Raw genomic sequence first — 5,127 nt, forward strand, 5'->3', positions numbered from 1 at the left:
TCAAACTAACTAGTTTGAACGTAGCAGTTAGTGTGGACTTTACACCCTAACTTAAGACAGAACTTACGTTCAGCTGGTGCAACAGGCTGCAGGTCTTGAGGTCATCTGTACCCGGATTTTAAGCACCAAAGTCGGCTTCCATGAGCCAGAAGAGAGCCCCAAGCATGGAAGTCACCTCCACGCGGATCTAATGCATCAAAGTCTGTCTCCTGAGCCAGGACAGACCCCCCTGGCTTGGAGATAACGTCTACCCAGACAATTATATCATTTTTGAACAGTTAAGTTTCCGTATAAATCATTACAATATGCTCCCGGAAGGTGGGGATGCAATTCTCGGCGGGGGTGCAAAACTCGGCATGACACCGGCGTTGCAGTGGCTGAGGGGACCACGCATCCGAGGCCAGCGTTTCCACTCAGTTTTGTTATGCGCAAATTTAAATTTCGCATAAAACAGGTGGATGGAAACCCGACAGACAGGTGGTGGTGGTGGACTGTCAGTCAGACAGACACAGGCCTAGGTGCTGTCTGGTAGTAACACACCTGCCTACCTTTTGGCATGTACCCAGTATCTCTGTGAGAGCAACTGTGAATATCTGTGGGACAGATAATCAACTGCCAATAATTAATCAATCAATCAATCAATACATTTTTATTTAAAGTGCAAAATCACCATGAAGCATGGTCCCAGTACACTTTACACTTAAAAAAGAGCATAGGACAAAGTATGACAAACAATGCTCCAAAAATTAATGTTAAAAGGATGTTTACGAGAGAGAGCGAAGGGGGCGTGCCGGTACATCAAGTGTAAGAAGTTCTAATAAATACGGTGGTGAAAAGCCATGCAAGGCCTTATATGTTAAAAGAAGAACATTAAAATCAGCTCTAGCATATACTGGTAACCAGTGAAGCGAGGCCAGAATGGGAGTGATATGATTAAATTTTCTAGTCTTAGTCAATATTCTAGCTGCAGCATTCTGTACCAGCTGAAGACTTCTCGTAGCACAACTAGGGAGGCCAGAGAGAAGGACATTACAGTAATCAAGTCTAGAGGAAACTAATGCATGAATTACAGTTTCGGGGTCGCGCAGAGATAAAATAGAGCGGATTTTGGCAACATTACGAAGATGAAAAAATGATGTCTTGGTAATAGCTGCTATATGAGACTGGAACGATAAATTAGAATCAAAAATCACTCCGAGGTTTTTAATGCCTGAGGTCACCTCATGATGGCACAACAACCGATTGGGCACTTATAACTGACTGACTCCCAATATCTGATTGCATTATTAGGGTTTATGTCCTTTGCATACTTCATGGTCGGTGTTTGTGTCTGTAAAAGTGAAAAGCCCTTTTGAGAGTTTACTCACCACTTCAATTGCCTCATCTCATTAATGGCTGCCTTTTCAGATCCACGACAGAAGACCAAAAGTGAAAGACGTCTTACAAAAACTCAAGACACTTGTCTACAAAAAAGGACCTACTCTGTACGTGAGCTCCACTTCATTTAATATGGGTTTGATAATTTGATACTTTGTGCCAGCAACATAGAACAGTGAGCACTTGTGCTAAGGATGATGTGAGATGTTTGTATGTGTACACCTCTAGGCATTGCGAGAGAGACAGTGTTCAATTAGCAGCATCAAAACAGAGGCAGATGGGCCTGGACCTCAACAGCAACCAGCTGGGCAAGCCGGTGAATATCAGTCAGGCCCGGGAGTCTTCAGTGCCAGATTCTAGCAGTAAGTGCAATTCCCTCCCGTTCCCCTAAAGCTGTCCTCTTTGGACAAATGCTGCTTTTTAGATGAGGAGTTTCATTAAATCCATCTTTTCTTGACTTGGCATGGAAATGTGTCATCGTTGCCATTTTTCTCTGTCATCCCACAGAAAAAACATCATTGAACCCAACCGTGCAGCAGACATGGGTATTCAAGACTCCGAAAGGAGTGGTGCAGAGGTGGATCTTCGAGAAGACTGCTGAGAGCGCTGTCGGGAAAGAGAACTTGCCTCCACAATTCCCACGTGGACAAGCTGCGAAGAGGAGCCGGGAGACGCAGGGTCCTGCGAAGAAAAGGTATTTCCAGAGAAAAGGCCTCATGTGCTTCCTGAATCCACATTTAGTTTTAAAATAGTTCAAGTTTTAATATTTGTCGGGTGAGAACTAGGGATGTCGACGGTTAACCGTTAACCGGTTAACCGCCGAGAACGTCTTTGGTCGGTTAAGCATGTCGGTTAAACGGTCAATTTCCATGTTAATTTGCATATAACAGTGTTGCCAATGTGGCGATTCCTCCCCCCTCCTTCGTGGTCAGCAATGTAACATAAGTATATTAAACGATGGGGCAAGTATTAATCAAGCTAGATTTGGAAATAAACACATGGTTCATGTTGATTTTATCTACCCGATGTCTGATCAAACGCATTCCGCAGCGAAGCACACACACAGCTGAACGCCTGCTGCAGCCACAGAGTCACTGTGAAGTGAGCGCACTGACTGCCCCGCCCCTCTGCTGCTCATGTCTGAGCCTATGGTCTGAGCACACAGCTCAGATGTGCTCTGTGACCATTTCAGAATGATGAACACACCCAGCGAAACAATCAGCTCATACATGTTCTATAGTTTTGTTAACTCCGTGTGTGCTGTCATTAGCCTACTTTTTCTTCACTGTCTCATTCGGTCTAACGGCCGGGACACACATCTTGCATGTGCGTGTGCGTGGCGTGCTTGCTGCGGCTGGCAACTCTCTCCCTCCCTTCGCAGTGCATGTTCATCATGCACACGCATGCATACGCTCGCACTCAATGATGAAACAGTAGTTTTTACCGTGTTACAAAAATGACATGAAGCGGTCGAATTGACGATTGAAAAGTATCAATTAACGTTAACGTTACTGTCCAACACATGGCAGTTCGGATAAATTGTTTCACAAGAGACTGCGTGCGGATTGCGGACTCATTTTTATAATGTTGTGGAGCCCTGCCAGAGAGCACAGCCCTCGCCGCGTGTGTGAAGAGAGAGCGAACGGGTGAGACAGAAGCAAACTATTTTTTGCAGATCTCAAAAGCAGGTAAACCACTGTGGGATTAGTGAGACTATTGCTAAAAGAGAAGATACTGTAGTGATGCTGCGCACTTTGTCAGTGCGCCCTGCAGCCTGGGCTGTCATCCGCTCAAACACTGGGGCGGCTGCATGTCAATTGACGTGCCCTTAATATGCAATGCAAGCAGTATAGCCTATCGGAGGAATGTTTTTGTTTAGATGGCTGGAGGGTTCAACTTGTCTTCTCGTTTTGTTAATGTGTTTTTTTCTGCTTGTAGATGTAAAAATAAACGCTTTCTACTGAAAAGAAATCAAGCATTTGGTAGCCTATGGTTTAATGGGGCACAGACAGTAAAATAGCGCATTTTAATCCTCTCGGTTAACCGACAGTTGTCGGCTAATGAGTGTCGGTTGTCGGTCAAGAAAAATTATGATTTTCGACATCCCTAGTGAGAACGTAACATATATGTGACCAGTTTATCAGAATAACGCCTATTGGAAATCTTTAACGAGCAACGAGGACCGGGAGCGCTGAGTGTGCTATCTGTCAAACCCTACTGTCGTTAGGCTACTGGCAGTGAGAAAACACTGTCGACGACGTGCTTTTGTAACTAACGTTAAATGCCGACCGGGTACAGCCATCGGCTCCTCGCAGCAGTAACGTTATGAACATGTAACTGAAGTTGGCTATGGCATAATCACGTGTGTTGCGTGTGCAGGCACGTCAGAGTTTCTGAAATGTGCCGTTTCAAAGCGATTACATGGAACGATCAGCTCAAAGAATTTCACTCTGGAAGGTGGTTTCAAAATGTGTCGTTTCCTAAGCGCAAATTCGCCGTCGCCGTCTAAAAGGGAGGCACTAACGATACAATAATTCCCCGTCACCATAGGAAACCGTCCTCGTGTAAAGTGCCCCTAAGTGAAAGCTTGCCGACTGGCCCCACCTCCAGACTCCTGAATCACAACCCAAACCCGCCCACTTCAGGTTTGGTTGAGCGATTCGGGGTCTGTCTGGTGTTGCTCTATTCAAAGGGGGGTGGGGGGGGGTGATCAGGCCAACCAGCGCCCTTGTGGGCACGACTAAGCTTGAAAATCACATTGAACGACATATTATGTATATATACATGTATGCAATATCTGGAGACATATCTGTATAAGCCTTTGTTTACTGGTTTGTACATTCTATCATATATACGTATTTAAAACAGACACTATTGTATTCACCTTATTATTTGCCCATATAAGGACGCTTCCGCATAACGTCATTTTGTAATCGTCTTTCCGTTTTAGACCTGGAAGTAGATTACTCCCACCTGTATCATTTTTAGACTTGCCAAAAAGCTGTTTTCAAGCAAAAAAAAAAACTGTTATAAAGTTTTAATATTTTTTCATATGAGAACGTAACATTCCAAATATGTGACCAGTTTATCAGAATAATGCCTATTTGGACATTTTTAACGAGCACCGAGGAGTGCTGGCTGTGTGACCAGTCAGACTAGCTAGTATCTGTCAATCCCTACTGTAGGCTTACTGGCAGTGAGAAAACACTGTCGACGTGCTTTTGTAACTATTGCTGCCTACACACTAGAGGATTTTCAAATCTTAACCGATTTTAAAAACATGAGAGACCACAGACATAAGGACAATTTCATCAGATTTTAACATTAAAATCGCCTGAACGCACACACTAGACGATTCGGCCAGACTGCGAGACCACACACCAGCCGTTTGAAGTACAGACCGCAATTTTTTCCCACAGACAACAGCAGATAGCTCTCTAAACATGCACCGAGCGGTGGGTCCACTTCAAGCAGGCGGACACCCTCGCAAAATGAGCTAAAACAACGTCCTGTCTGAGAGCTCATATTACAGCATATCCGCTCGCTTGAAGCAAACAAACCGCTCCGCTCGGCACATGTTTGGAGAGCCCTCCGCCGCTGTCCACCCTGTTTTAAGCTGCTGTGAGGATGCTGGGGAGAGAGGAGCTACATGGCACTGCTGTTGCTCGTTTGTTGTGAGCGCTGCATTAACATCCGGGTATGACACGTCGACGCGTCCCGGTCTGCTCGCTCTCATTGGCTATTGCGGGT

This window comes from Poromitra crassiceps (assembly GCF_964638095.1).
Source record: "Poromitra crassiceps genome assembly, chromosome: 7".
Taxonomy (NCBI): Eukaryota; Metazoa; Chordata; class Actinopteri; order Beryciformes; family Melamphaidae; genus Poromitra; species Poromitra crassiceps.